The sequence below is a fragment of the Leuciscus leuciscus genome, assembly GCF_965113295.1.
Source record: "Leuciscus leuciscus genome assembly, chromosome: 14".
NCBI classification, from domain to species: Eukaryota; Metazoa; Chordata; class Actinopteri; order Cypriniformes; family Leuciscidae; genus Leuciscus; species Leuciscus leuciscus.
In genome coordinates, this window is record NC_138738.1 from 6163439 (window position 1) to 6180148 (window position 16710).

The window sequence follows — 16710 nt, forward strand, 5'->3', positions numbered from 1 at the left end:
CTCCCTCAGTCCCCATATGGGACCTTTCTACGGTCTTGGAGGCCATGAAGGGTGCCCCATTTGAGCCTATCCAGTCAGTAGATATCAAACACTTGTCTTTCAAAACGGTGTTTCTTCTGGCTCTCGCTTCAGTGAAGCGCATAGGGGACTTACAAGCGCTCTCAGTGAGCGCGACGTGTATGGAGTTTGGGCCAAATGACTCGAAAGTCATACTCAAACCAAGGCACGGGTACGTCCCTAAATCCCTCAACACACCGTTCAGGGCCCAGGTAATTTCCCTGTCTGCCCTGCCGGTCTCTAACGAGGAGAAGGACGCCAGCTTCCTTTGCCCAGTCAGGGCGCTAAGGGCTTATGTGTCCCGCACGTCTGTTTTCAGACAGACGGAGCAGCTCTTTGTTTCACTCTACGGACGTTCTAAGGGACTCGCCGTTTCGAAACAGAGTCTATCTAGATGGATAGTCGATGCTATAGCGCTGGCTTACACCTCTAAGGGCTTGCAGTGCCCATTAGGTGTCAGAGCGCACTCCACGAGAGGCGTGGCCTCGTCGTGGGCTTGGTCTAGTGGGATTGCCTTGCAAGATATCTGTATGGCGGCAGGCTGGGCCTCCCCGTCTACATTTATAAGGTTTTATAACCTAGAGGTTCCCGCTCTGCAAGCTAAGCTGCTTTCAGTCTAAAAATCGGTACTGTCTGCCCCGAGTACGTCCGGCCCAGAATACCGAAATAGCTCGAGCAACGCTCGTTTAGATCGCGCAGCTCTATGGGCAATGTGTAAGACCCACTATATTCATCAGTCCAGGCCGGGGTCGCCCTGACTGAATAAATACCATCACTATAACTGTTCTTATAGGATGCTGCATTACAGGAATGATGCTATTCTAGCCACTCTTCCTGGGCTCTCTGTGAGTCACTTATGATCATGTACTACATGAGCCCGGGCACCTGCCCTTGGGACTTTGGTGCTGGATCATAGCATGCACGGCGTTTTACACTGTTTCCCCTAGCGTAAGATTTACGCAGTACGAGAGTACCTCTCGTAAGAGAACGTACTCGGTTACTAACGTAACCTCGGTTCTCTCTAGAGAGGAAACGAGTACTGCGTATCTTGCCGTGCCTGCGCACGCTCCGGTTCGCTCCGGCGATGAAAAACCGGTAAGCTAGCCTTTCGATGCTATATTTATAGCCCCAGGCCACGCCCGTTTCGGCGGGACGTGACGTATGGGGCGCGAAGCGCCCCCATTGGTGATGACGTCACGATAGGGCCTTATCGATAGGCTGCTGCAGTTGCCGCAGGGCAGCCAATAGGCGCGCGAGCTGTCTCGCCTATGTCTGCATGCTGCCGCAACGCGTTTTACATTATTTCAAAATTAAGGATAATTTTTTGGCTTCAGTATCTCGCGGAAAAGAGATTTCCCCTAGCGTAAGATTTACGCAGTACTCGTTTCCTCTCTAGAGAGAACCGAGGTTACGTTAGTAACCGAGTACGTTTTGTGCTGCAGTGTTGTGCCTGGTGTTTCAGTGTGACTAAAATTCGATTTTTACATCTGAGTGGTGGAAAACTTGTCGCTGTGAGGTTAGGGTGTTAAAAAGTAAATGGCATGTTATCGTGCATCTGGCCAAAAAAGCCAGTTCCGTTCAAAAGATTAGGGTCAGTAAGAATTTTGAAAGATATTATTGCTTTTATTTAGCAACAATGCATTAAATTGATCCAAAGTGACATTAAAGACATTTATAATGTTATAAAAGATTTCTATTTAAAATAAATGCTGTTCTTTTGAACTTTCTATTCATCAGAGAATCCTGAAATTTAAAAAACTAAATCAAAATATAACATGGTTTCCTCAAAAATATTAAGCAGCACAACTGTTTTCAACATTGATAATAATAATAAATGTTTCTTGAGCAAAAAATCTGCATATTAGGGGGCAGTTGAGAGTCGGACTTGTAACCCGAAGGTCGTGGGTTCGAGTCTCAGTACCAGCAGGAAATATACGTGGGGGGAGTGAATGAACAGCACTCTCTTCCACTCTCATTACCCACAACTGAGGTGCCCTTGAGCAAGACACCTAACCCCCATTCGCTCCCAGAGCGACATAGCAAAAAAAACTGCTCCGGTGTGTGTGTGTGTGTGTGTGTGTGTGTGTGTGTGTGTGTGTGTGTGTGTGTGTGTGTGTGTGTGTGTGTGTGTGTGTGTGTGTGTGTGTGTGTGTGTGTTCAATACTCACTGCTGTGTGTGCACTTGGATGGGTGAATTGCAGAGCACAAATATGTATGGGATTCCATACTTGGCTACACGTCACATCACTTTTTTATTTTTAGAATGATTTCTGAAGGATCATGTGACACTGAAGACTGTAATGATCCAAGATGAGATTTGATGCTGCAAATTCAGCTTTGCATCACATGAATGCATTACATTTTAAAATATATTAAACATAGATCACAACTGTAAGGTTATTTCACAATATTACTGTTTTAATGTATTTTTGATCAAGCGCAGCACTGGAGAACATGAGACTTCTTTCAAAAACATTAAAAAAAAATCATACAGGCTGTAAACTTTTGAATGGTAGCGTACATGATGTTATATAACGGAGAAGTGTTCCATTGTATTAAGTAATGTTACGTATTTGAAAAAGTGTTATGGTGCCAATTTAAAAATAAGCTAATTTGTCGAACAGTACTCTTATATAGCACACTATTCAGTATGCATTACCGCTTTACCGTTTTACTACTTTAACAAATGTATTTACAGTAAAAAATGTCCACCGCCTTCCTGTATTCAGAATCATCACCCGTGTCAGTACAGCGAACTGTTGGGAATTCATCAAAAAAAATTCTGCAGGTTGCGTGAGCTGGTGTTTTACTGGAAATCTATAACATAAAGCATGAACAGAGCAGTTCCCTGGGATGCCCTATTGTTCCTCAACATCTCCTGCCAGCAACACAGAGACTGCTGGCTGTCAGCCTTTGATTTGGAAAAACTGTAGCTATTGCCCAGAACACTTGATACAGAAAACCACTGTAAATTATTTATTCATGAATGGCATTTTTTCTTGTGCCGCTTTAAGGAAAAAATAATGTTGACTGTGCGGTTGGTCAATATTTCTCCATTCTGTTGTTGCATACTAGGAAAATGATTGCCTTACTTGACATTAATTAACTTACAATATTATTAGAGGCTGCATTAGCATGCTGATTGCTGTGTAGAAGAACACTATGGGGTGATGTTTTATTAAAATGGCTTAGGATCACCCTTACTTTTGCATTGTGCTCCATTGTATGTTTGATCACATACTGTGGTATGAAGCAAGGTGGCCTTATGTTTTAGTAAAGTTGAAAAATGAATTGAATATGGTGACAAACTGTTCAGTGTTAATTATTAAATGTGTTTGGATTCATTTACATACCGTTGAGGCCAAGAAGTCACTAGGGAAGGCGATGGTTACACAGTTTGATAGTTTAACACTTCAAACAGCTCATTAAGATTCTGCAAAGAATCATAGGCGTACATAAAGATGTGATACGAATAAGGGACTTATGTCCCTCCAAGGACCAAAAATGTGGTTCATATTCAAACATGCTTTGAATATAAATATTCAAAATTATCATCAAGTTAAATAGTAAGGTAATGGTTAACTCTAAGTGGATGAAAAATGCGAGTTTCAGTTCAACAAATGTGTGATTTTAACCCATTTTCTTGTCACAATCACACAATACATTTGCATAATCCAAACACTAGTTCCACTTCAGAGATGAATTTAACTGATTTGTTTTGTCACCGGATCCCTGCCCGTGCATAATTATCAGAATGTCTCAGACGTCGCTGCCCTTTCAATGTCATCACACATCACTGTGGCTTCATCTGACTCTGATATGCTGTGATTAAGATAATTAATCTGAAATAAGGATCTTCATCTGGATTTGGCGAGAAGTAATTATAGCGATGATTTGCAAGCTATCGGAATGACCGCGGCATTATGGCCGTATGGCACAGAAACCAAATCAACGCAGTGTTGCAATCAGACACGCTTCAGTTGAACCATTTCTATTGCTCCCCCTCTCTAAACAATCGCCGCAGCTTTTGCTCTGTGTATTATGAATACCCTGTTATTTCATATTGCGGGTGGATCAGCATTCGACCGAGTTCAAACAGAGAGAAAGATAATTGAGTGGATAATCATTCATATGGTTTTGCGCTCAAATTTAGCCATGAACTTTTGAAGCAAGGATTTTGATACTACAAGGCAAGCCACTGGCTCTGAATTAAAGGCTTTGACATTTATTGTGGGCAAATGTGAAGCAATTTAAAATCATAGCTAAACAATATGGATTTCCTTTTGAGATTAACCAAGGTCACTGTATTGACACAGGGGTCAATAAATTGTTCATTGAGCCCTCGGATGATTGCTTTAATTGATTCCTGCTGATGCTGTAAGTGTTAATATGCTGACTAATGCTGAGGCTCAAGGGTTGGTGTAATTATTTCAATATTGTTTTGTTTTTTTACTCTATAAAAGAACATCTGTATTCAATGTGCATCAAAAAGAAAATGCAGATGTCCTATTTTTCTTCATTCTGCTCTGTTTATGATAATCTAAATTGTCTGAGGCAAAACAGGTTCTTTAAATTAGTATTGAATTAATAGAGTCTGTACTCGAAGAACCACCATCTGCAGTGCGACCAAACAATACGCTGATGACCATAAACCATAGAAGAAGGAAAAGACTTTTACATGTAACCATATAACATATCAAATACTAAAAATATAGTCTGGGGAGGTGATATATACACACAAATTGTCACTTTTTGTAATTGCTATATTAACCTATCCATTAAAATATTGCTGCTATGAGCTATAAATATATAAATCATGGACAGAATGTTGGTATCCCTAAAATGTAAATCAGGTATATAAGGGTTAATGAATTGTCTAATGATCTGTTAAGCATTACACACTCACCGGTCACTTTATTAGGTACACCTATTCAACTGCTCGTGAACACAAATATTTAATCACCTAATCACATTGCAGCAACTCAACATGGTCAAGGCAATCAGCTGAAGTTCAAACTGAGCGTCAGAATGGGGAAGAAAGATGATTTAAGTGACTTTGAACGTGGCATGGTTGCTGGTGCCAGGTGGGCTGGTCTGAGCATTTCAGAAACTGCTGATCTACTGGGATTTTTTCATCTTTAGAGTTTACAGAAAATGGTCCAAAAAAGAGAAAATATTCAGTGAGTGGCAGTTCTGTGGGTAGAAATTACTTGTTGATGCCAGAGGTCAGAATGGCCTGACTGGTTTGAGCTGATAGAAAGGCAACAGTAACTCAAATATCTACAAGATTATCTCTGAACACACAACACGTCCAACCTTGAAGCAGAAGAGCTACAGCAGCAGAAGACACTGGGTGCCACTCCTGTCTGCTAAGAACAGCAAACTGAGGCTACAATTCACACAGGCTCACCAAAATTGGACAATAGAAGATTGGAAAAACGTTGCCTATTCTGATGAGTCTTGATTTCTGCTGCGACATTCAGATGGTAGAGTCAGAATTTGGCGTAAACAACATGAAAGCATGGATTCATCATCGATTCAGGCCACTGGTGGTGATTGAATGGTGAGGGGGATTTTTTCTTGGCACCTTAGTACCAACTGAGCATCATTTAAACGCCACAGTCTACCTGAGTATTATTGCTGACCATGTCCATCCCTGTATGACTACAGTGTCCCCATCTTCTGAAGGCCACTTCCAGCAGGATACTGTGCCATGTCACAAAGATCATATCATCTCAAACTGGTTTCACTAGTTCACTGTACTCAAATGGCCTCCAGTCACCAGATCTCAATCCAATAGAGCAGCTTTGGGATGTGGTGGATCGGGAGATTCGCATCTTGGATGTGCATGCACAAATCTGCAGAAATTACGGGATGCTATCATGTCAATATGGACCAAAATCTCAGGAATGTTTCCAGCACCTTGTTGAAACTATGCCACGAAGAATTAAGGCAGTTCTGAAGGCAAAAGGGGGTCCAACCCGGTACTAGCAAGGTGTATCTAATAAAGTGGCCGGTGAGTGTATAATGTATAAGGTCCATGCGTCATAGAGGTTAAAACTCCTTTATTAGACAAACTGATCAATTAATTTGTATGACTAAAATACAGTGACTGGCTGCCATTTTCATTTTTTTGACACCCAAACTACTGCAACTATAAGATATTCAGATGTTACTTTGTTTGGTGACAAACCAAAAAACTGATTTATTTTCTTTCTTTATCATTTCTGTATTCATCAACTCTTTATCAAATGTAATAAATACATCTCGCAACTTGTAGTGCTGAACCATTTTGCAATTAACACTTTTCAAAAAGGGGTAAAAATTGTACTAGCTATTCTACTTCTATGTATACTCAACTCATAAAAGTTTAGTTTTGATTCAAAAAGCCTTTTGTAGTTAGAAATGCACTTTTCCAGAAGCCCATATGACTATAACGTCATCACAATTCTTTGCCATGCTCCTTTCCTCAGCTTTTTTTACATTCTTATTGTGGCTGTATATGTTTCAAATCACAGTTCTTTGTTAATGTAGGTTAGTCTCTTTTCATTGTTCTGAGGCTCAGGAGCGCAGAGACAGAGCAAACATTTCTTTGTACCTCTCCTCTTTTTCCCTTCTCATACCTTATGTCTCTCGCACTCTCTGTCTCCTCCCTGCCTGCTCCCTCTTCCTCCTTCCCAGAGCAGTGTCTTTTAAGTATCTTGCTGTCTTCTCTTCTCTTCTCTCCTCTCTTCGGGTCACAGACATCAGAGAGAAGTGCACAGAATGCCTCTTTATTCTGACAACAGCCCGAGAGAGTATCAGACTGCGGAAAACGGCAGCAGCGGTGGCTCAGGAGAGGCAAGGCGAGCAAAAGACGTTCATTGTTCGCAAAAAAATAGGATACAGTTTAATTTAACGGTCCATTAACTATCTATTAATTTAATAAATATGCAAGTGTGTGATTAACTAAAGAGGTGGTATTGTGACGCCAATGATTGAGATCGGAATTTCATTTTGTATGCACGTCTGTGATCTTGAAATGGCTGTGACGGGTCTGCGCAAGGTGATGTGACAGGTGTCAATCAAAAAGACCAAAGTACACTTAAAGTTGTCAATGCAATCAGTAAATGTTGTCATGACATATAGTTTTTCTGTTTAAAACATCCTCAACAACAATTACATCTAAAAATCAGCGCCCATAAGCAAAAATGTCCACACAACCACAACCACACACAAGTGCACTCTGAAAACCATTGGATTGAAAATTACCCAATTTGGGTTGTTTTGCAACCCACTGCTGGTACAAAAATGGACAAACCCAACCGTGGGTTATTTAAACTCCTAGCATGCTGGGTTGTGCATTAAATTTAGCATAATGGGTTGATTTATGCTTGTTATTTTTTACAGGAATACTAGCTTACCCGTAAGGCTGGGTTGTTGTTATGTCAGAGGGTGGGGGAGGGATGTATTGTTTCAACTATCAGTGAGATTGACCCAGCCATTAATCCAACGGCTGGGTAACACAAAAACTACTCAACCATGGGAAAAATAACCCCAAAAAAGTCCCAACAGGCTCAACACAGTGTTTCTTTTTTTACCCCCGGTTTCACTGACAACACTGAAAAATAATAATAATTATGTGGTGAAGTAAATACTACAGAAAAAACAAATGTAACCTGAATACGTTTTTAAAGAATTTATAGTAAATTCTATATTAGTACTCAATTTAAGTACACTTTAAAAGCCTAGTCTCTGACTAAAATGCATGTTTGAGCTGTCTTAACTGAAACCAACTCTTAACAATATCTTGCAATATTGCTTTGTCTCAAGATGCACACTAAAATGCTTTTTATAATGCATGTTTATATAAACTACTTAAATGTCCTAATTAAACTAAGGCCTAATCCCTGCTTAATCTAAACCTTGTCTGCGAAGCCATGCCTTAAAATGCTGTTGAGATGAATGGGAATGCAAATGGATCAATTATATTATAATATACTATTATAGACTTCCTTGTGTTAACGAGCTCAATTAAGCAACATGTAACCCCGAGCTGGTGTTCCCCTTTTTTTTCTCCCTTCACATCATTTGTGAAGAGTTTCTGAATCGTCGCGCAATGAAAGCAGCACGGGCAGCTTCGCTCTGATGGATGATCCAGTAAGCTGAGCAGAAACCTTGAGTGTCAGCCACAAAACCTTGAGACGGGGAGCACATAATGAACCTCCCCTTCAGCAAGTCAAAGAAAGAAAGAAAGAAGAGGGAAGGAGGAGAAGAAAGTTGAGATAAATAGACATGGCTGGGGGGAGGAGGCGGCAAGATCGGGAAGAAGGCTTAGCATTAGTGTGTATGGCTGCATCGCAGTTCGCATACTTATACTTCACACCAAAAGTATGCTTCTCTGAAAGGAAAGTACATACTTTTGAGCAATATTTATGGACTGGTGGGTCACAATTACATTAAACATGGGTGCACTTGCGATGAGGATAAATATGTCAGCTTTTGGAAGTTCAGTCAAATAATGAGTCAAGAAAAAGATGCTCTTTGCTTCTGAATACGCCTATTTTCTTTGTATACAGAATGCCAAATGTAGCTGAGGAGCCATCAGATTGGACAAGAACTGTTTGCTGGGTGGCTCTTTTAAAGGGGTCATCGGATGCAAAATTCACTTTTACATGGTGTTCGCATATAAATGTGTCTTTGTAGTGAGTGGACACAACCACCATACAATGACATTTTTAATCCTCAAAAAGCCTAAACACTCTCAAAAATCAAGCCGTTTGGATTTTCTGAGCAATATGATGTCATATTGCTCATGCTCCGCCCACGACCACTGACGGACTGTCCCGTATTAGCATATTTCCGCCCTCAGCCATTTGTATACTTTCCACTAGGGGTGGGCGGTATGACCAAAATTCTGTTTCACGGTATGACTAATTTTATTTCACGGTAACGATATATTTCACGATATAGTTATATATTTATATAGTTATTCTCGAAAAATCAACAAAAAGGGCTTTGTATAATAAATAAACCGAAATACTTTAGAAATGTAAAGTACTTCACTTTGTTTGAATTTTCTTTTATTTGGTAAATTATTTATTTGGTAAACTGTTTTTAATAGCTAAATATAGTAAACAAAGCACTCTCATCAACTTTTAGATGAACTGCCCCCAACTGATTGATATTAAATACAACTCAAACTTTAAATAAAGTGTTGCTGAATAATTTTTCAATCTCATGTTATTGCTTTACTTCATCCATCAGTTTATAATATCTGAATTTTTTTATTAAACTAGCCTATTCTATTCATAATAAATTAGTTACTTCCTGTTAATTTGGTAGGATATTAGTAAATACTAGTTATGTTTAAATGTTTTCCCGGTACATTATTTGCCATGTCTGCTTATTATAGCCTACTGCGTTTTAAAGGGCTTGCAAAACATTTTGCTCTTTTTGTGATATCTGGCAACCCGTCACCTAAAGCTTTAATCAAGAGATGTTCAGAAGTGTCAAGTTCATCAAGTTCATAAGTGACTAGGAGAACAGCAGTATGAAAACCGAACAGCAGCTACTGTTAGTGTTGACTAAGTAGTGTAAATTATACACACCTTGTAACTGCGTCATTATTTTACATAGCTCGGTGAACACCGACACACCGCGCTCCCTCTCTGTGCATGTGCACGCGCGCGTCTTTTGCATCAGTAAAATGCGATCGGTTAATTTGAGTGACAAGTTGTAATCACGCATTGAATCAAAGGAAGATTTTATCAGCTGTTTCAGTGGCCAATTGTTTGGAGTTAGAAATATAACTCGCGCTGCATATTTAGTAATTTTGCCTCAGATACAGGATTATACATTTGCTTTAACAAGCAGGTTGTTCATTACCACGGCAACCGCTCGCGTGTCATGCTGAATGCGAGTTTCGTGTTTAAAAAGTAACTAAACATAATAGACGGAAAGATGCCTATAAGATAACTATACATTATTTAAGGTTATTTCTATTCGTTACGATATTGATATATGAACTGTTGTTGTCGAGCTTTCATGCTTTCCCTGTTGCGATCATGCACTCCTCTAAACTGTAGCCTACGGGTGCCGCACTGCTCTAGTTGACTGCTGCGCCTTTCCCTCCGAAAATATCACGTTAACAACAAACCTTTAGAAAACGTAATTCCTTTGTGGATCCTCTTGATCGGCTTTCTCCATGTTTCTTTGACAAATCTCAGTGTCTCAGTCTCACGCACGCTGCATGTGAGTTAACCACGCCCACTTATTTACATGTCGCGGTATCACGGAATAAAAAAATCTGTTACGGTTGACATTTTCTACCGCGGTAACGATATATACCGTCATACCACCCAGCCCTACTTTCCACCAAGGCAGCACTTTATGTGTCTTGTGTCGACACGCCCCCTTGGAAGAGAGGGGTGGGGTGAGCAGTTGCTCATTATCATTTAAAGAGACATGTACCGAAACGGGTCGCTGTGCACAGAGCGGTTTTTGAGGAGGTAAAAGGGTGTTGTTTTACACAATCATTGAGGAATTTTAACCAAAGTATGTTACAAACTTTACATGAAGACCCTAAAGAATCATACCAAACTTGTGGGAAATGGGCATCCGATGACCCCTTTAAGTGTAAGTTCTTCAGGTACCATGTTAAATTGTTTATGTTATAATATAATATAGATTACCATTCAAATTGTGGGGTCGGTTAGACGTTTTTGAAAGAAGTCTCTTATGCTCACCAAGGTTGCATTTATTTGATCAAAAATACAGTAAAAACAGTCACATTGTGAAATATTATTACAATGTAAAATAACTGTTTATTTCAGTTATTACTCCAGTCTTCAGAGTCGCATGATCCTTCAGAAATCATCATTCTAATATGCTGATTTGTTGCTCAAGAAACATTTCTTATTACTATCAATGTAATAGTATTTTTTTTTAGGATTCTTAAATGAATAGTTTGACCAAAAGAAAAATATTTTTTAATAGTAATATTATAAATCCTTTAATGTCATATTTGATCAAATGAATGCATACTTGCTGAATTAAAATATTGGTACTATACGGTTATCCGGACCACACCTGACCACACGTGACCACAACTGCTCTTGGTTGGTCATAACCCCAGTGACGGGTAGGTTTAGGGGCGGGGTTGCTATATAACTGTATAGTACCAAAATATTTTTCTTTTAAAAAAAAGCTATCTTTTGAACTGTAGTGCAATTTAATGTCATTTTGTTGTTATTAAATCACAAGCACACCTGCATACCTAAAAACATGCTTCATCAAAAATGTAAAAATAAGTCAATTCAACACACAGAAAATGCAACATGAAGTTGTTTGCATTGCATTATGGGATAATTCACATTGTATATTCACATTTTGCACGTGTAGTCATGGGTATTTCATATGTTTAGCAAATTTGCATAATACCCGAAGTTAGAATTGGGATGCAGCCTGTGTGTCTGATAGAGTAAGAGAGAAATAAAGAGCGATATGGGTGCTTACAAAGCATGCAGCGTCCGCTGGTATAGCTGCCAATTGGAAGTAACGTACTGCCTGCAAGAGCAAATTAGCCTCCAGGGAGTTCTTCACCTCAAATTGAAATTGACAGCAGGTGACACTCACAAACTCATTAAAATACCTCTGGCAGAGGTCGGCCTTATGTTAGGCCAGCGCAGGCCAGACAGTCTATCAACAGGGGGAGATAAATTAAATATTTTGTCCAGGGCTGGAAACGGGGAGGAGTTTTATTTCTGGCCTTTCGAATTATTTAACTCAGTAACTTGTCCAGGGAGTTTAAAGTATTCTGGATGGTACGTACGACCTGCAAAGTTTAAACGCTGCTTGTTACTTATTGCCATAAAGATTTTATAGCTGTTTGGCCAGTGTGTTTAGAGGCGGAGTGCTGTGATAGATCTCATTTAAAGAATGAAAACCTGATGTTCTTTGTAAATTTGGCCTCATAAATCCATTTGTGCAGCACCTTTGAGGCATTTGGCTTGCAGAGTGAGTCATGCGGTCAAGTTTTGGTCTGTTCGGATGAAAGCATGTGCCTCAGTGTCCGTCCCACCCATATGGCAAGTGCAGGTCATTAGCAGTGATTTTTGTTTCTCTGTCTCTTATTCTCTCTCTTTCAATTCATGACTAGCGGCACTGCTTGCGTGTGCCAGCCATTTAGCATTTGGAATATCGACTGCTGATCTTTTCTGATTCGGTTTAATCCACTAGAGTCGTGTGGCGTGCAGCGTGTGACATGCATGAAGGGAATTAGGTCTCTCAGGGAGGACTTTAAAAACATAGGCAGCTGACTGCTATATCTTCCTATAAATACCAAAAAAATTTGTCAAGTCTTTCTTATTTATATAGTGCCTTTCACACTATGGGCCTTTATCTTACACCAGGCGCAATGCAGCGCCAAGCGCAACGCAGTTATTATTTTCATTCTTTCATTTTAAATAGCAAATGCATTTGCGCCCATTTGTGCGCCCATGGGCGTGCTGGTCTGAAAACGAGGTGTGTTCTGGGGCATTGTTGGCGCGTTGCTATTTTGCAACAGAAATAGACTGCGCCAATGACCAATGAAACCTGGTCTAAAGTCAATGGCGCAATTATTATTTTTTTATGTGGCGGGTCCACAATGCGCGTACACTCTGCTTATTAAACACACAGGGACGCACAGCAGCACACAAACATTCAAATATTTAAAATAAAAGGATTACAATGTAAAATATTATTATTGTGTACATAAAGATATGGTGGAATCCGGCTTGTCCCGTAGATTATCTGCTTGTGGGCTTGATGGTTTGCGCTCTGGAGACGGCTTCGGCCTCAAATTCCGTCATGTAAATAGCGAATCCGCCATGGCGCGAGCGCAACTGGCATTTAAAGGGAATGGGAGATGAGACTCTGATTGGATTAACGCACGTAAATCCCAAAACACACCCATTACTCATTATGAGAATAGGGACAACCCTTTTAGACCACGCGCCTAGTGCGCCGACCATTTTCCCCGTCGTTGAACTAGCAAAAGTGGATTCGGACACGCACTAAGTGAACTTGCGCCGTGCGCTTTAGACCATGCGCTTAGATTGTTAAAATAGGGCCCTATGTTTCCATCATGTTTTTATGTGGTGACCCATTTTGAAGTATCACATCAGAAACGAGTGATGGAAATGCCAAATTTAGAAAAAATAATCCCTTGATTCGCAAGAAAGTTTTTACGCTTGCTTGAGTATGAACATTGTCTCTGGTATGAACTAACCATTTTATAATAATAGTTTTATAATGTGTTGTTACATAATAATAATAAAAAACAATGAATAAAAGTCTCTTCTGCTTTTAACTGATCAAATATTATTACAATTTAAAATAGCTGTTTAAAATATATATATATATATATATATATTATAAAATGCAATTTATTCCTGTGATGCAAAGCAGAATTTTCAGCATCATTACTCCAGTCTTCAGTGTCACATGATCCTTCAAAAACCATTCTAATATGCTGATTTGCTGCTCAAGACACAGTATATTATCAATGTTCAAAACAGCTTCTTAATATTTTTGTGGAAACTGTGACACTTATAGGATCTTTCAGGATTCTTTGATGAATAGAAAGTTCCAAATAACAGCATTTACAGCAACAGCAACATTGTAATTGTTTTGGTCAATTTTGATCAATTTAATGCATCCTTGAACCTGAATAAAAGTATATTTTCTTTAAAGTTAATTAGTATATAATTTAATTGTATGCATTCTCTTTTTCACTCATATTCAACATTCCTATCACTTTTCTCTTTTTTTCTCTACTGGGTCAGGCTACCCTTTTTTATCCACTCCTGGCCGTTCCTCCTTTTAGCCCCCAACTATCCCCAACATCCACCCAAATATTCTTCCCTTCTCCCCCTCATCTATGTGTGTGGGTTAGATGCATAAGAAGGAAAAGGCATAGGCTTGTAGAAGGAGAGGCCTAATGAAGAATGTATCGATTTCCTATAAGAAGGATTTAATCAAAGTCCCACGACACATCCACTGGGACAGAAGCCTCGCTACAGCACCAAATTACACTTCATACACCATCTATTTTTCAGCCACAGCGATAAATGGAGGTGCCGAGCAGATAGATGAGAGTCCCTTCAGCTCGTTCATCATACCCAAACTAGGGGAGGAAAGCAAAGTGATTGAGACGGGCAGCAACAACAGCCAATGATAAATAGACCGGGAGGTGTCAAGGGGGCGGGCAGGACTGGGAACAGCAGTCACCATTGGAGGAAGGAGCTTTAATTGAATTTGGGAAGAGAAGTTTATATAATGAATGATTCATTTGATCTATAAAAAAATATATAACATTATGTCAGCGAGTGCTGTGTTGTTGTTGTTGTTGTAGCATTGAAAGTTTGTAGTTTATTAGACAGTAAAGATAAGTAATTCAATTGCCTGAACTGTTACTATGGATCATTACGCACTACAGTGGAGGAAGTTTACGTGCACAACAAATCTGATGTGGATTTACATCAGCAAAATGCTGTTTGTCAGCAAATACAAGGATTAGCATTGGTATTTGAATATGCAAATTTGACACAACCACAAGCAAATTCTATATTTGGCAAATTAATACCATAAAAATGTCCTCTAAGTGTGATTATCCCTGATTTTGTAGAAATAAAGAAAACAAAATTATTTCAGGCTATTTTATTTAGGGATTTTCTGCCTGAGAAAAGGCCACAGAGAATAATTTGTCACTACAAACAACCCTGTATTGTTTTAAATTAAAATTTGACCCTATATTCTCTCCTAATGCATTTAGCAGGTGCACAGGGTTAATATTACTATAACTGAAACTACAACTGCAACAAAAATTTTATATTAAAGTATATTTTCCTTTTACGTTTTTACAAACCTTTTAAGTCTAGAGAGAATAAGGTGTGCAACATCAAAACACTGAACGTGTACTGGAAAACATCTCACACAAACCAGTCTAATTTAGGTAAAGGGATCATTTATTACAGTGAGAAACGAGATGAAAAGAATACCCCAAGATACTTATTTACATAAATGTACAACTTATATACAAATCATAACCAAGGAAAAGGTTCACAAAAGAAAGAGGTAAAGAGAAAAGAACTAGACCGTGCCAAATTAAAGAAAGAAGCAAAACCAAAACCAATCTTACTAGATATAAACAAAAACGATTTATAATCTAACTAAATTAACAACCCTAGACAAATAATAACATAGGGCTTAGCATATGTTTACATTTAAAATAAAATATTAAAAAATTAATTATTTTATTTCAGCTAGTTGGCAAGGCAACATTTCTCATTTTCATTTAGTTTGACTTGATGCACTAAAAAAACTAAAACTGAAATAAAATTAATAAAAACTGTTTAGACATGTTTATAAAAATGACACTATTGTGAACAACGTATTGCTGCATGTTATTCAAAAGAAGAAAAAAAAACTTTTTTTTTTAGAGCTTCCATGAAAATGTAATAACTTGCATCATCTCTGAAACATATTTTTGACTAACAACACAGAGGCTGTGCAAAAAACTTTCTTTTTACAATAATTCTAGAGAACTTTAAGGCAATTGAAATATGGCATTAAAACCAAATTATGATAGATCTGATAAAGAAATGTTTCCAGTGAGATATAAACTGATGTAAGTGCTTCACAAATCAATTAGACCTTTTGCCTCCACATCCCGGAAAAAAAAGCCTCTTTAAAGGGTGTTTCAGAAGAGTAGACCCTCAAAATCAAATTCACATTCAGGTTTGGCTTCATTCTGATACAGTATATGCTTTCTCACTTATAAATACATCCCAATACTGAAGTGAAATGAGCTGCAAATGCAATTGACTTCAAAGCATTTTTCATTTAGAAGGTACACACATTTTAGAGACTTTTCCTCCCCTGTTTCTTATCATGCTACAAATGAAGGGCTTTTATGTTGGTGTGTTACTATGGTGACCAGTTATCCTGTGCGTGCTGTGCTTGAAAGACCCCCACTGGTAAAGTATGCTGTAAATAGTTGTACAATAGTTCATCTGCATATTCTCCTTGATTGGAGTGGCTGCAGTGGCGTGCCGATCGGGCGAGAGAAGTGAATCTGAATAGTTTTGCTCTAGAAACATAAAACTAAATCAAACCTGTATTGTTGTGTGCATACGACACAATCTTAGAAAAAGAGCGAATGTCCGCGGTTTGCCTTAAGAGTTATGGCAAAAACTATAAAGACTCAAATTTCATCTTTTAATATAATTTCATTATTTAATATTATGTATCTGTATTATTATTCTTTATTAGTATTCATAATTAGTTGTATTATTTCATGAAGTTTAAAATGCATGAGTTAGACTATAGATTGCATGGACACGTGTTTAAGGATCATATTTTAGACACAAGGAGGGGAGCTGGGAGAGTATATATTTTGCTTAGAGGTATGTGTGCAATGCAACGTTCACTGAGCAGAGATGTTCCACTGATGATGATACTTCAAGTTCTTTACAAGGAAAGGAATGTTTCAACTGATGCCTTTTTTCTACGTTACAAGGAATTTGTAAATCCCTCAGTGGTGTATATAAGCTCAATCCTTACTGTACTGACTCAGAGAAACACAAAGGCATGAGCGGGTGAGGAAGGAGAAACACAGAGAAACATAAA

At 38.7% G+C, this 16710-nt stretch overlaps 1 protein-coding gene and 1 long non-coding RNA gene across 4 annotated transcripts in view; both read left to right on the forward strand.

Moving 5' to 3' along the window:
• Positions 1-16710, forward strand: part of raly (RALY heterogeneous nuclear ribonucleoprotein) — an 88923-nt gene that overhangs the window by 39545 nt on the left and 32668 nt on the right. The gene's annotated exons all lie outside the window — the stretch shown is intronic.
• On the forward strand, positions 1493-15318 carry LOC309514107. Its single transcript, XR_014211607.1, has 2 exons — positions 1493-8914; positions 10402-15318. It is a non-coding gene; the product is annotated as an uncharacterized lncRNA (long non-coding RNA).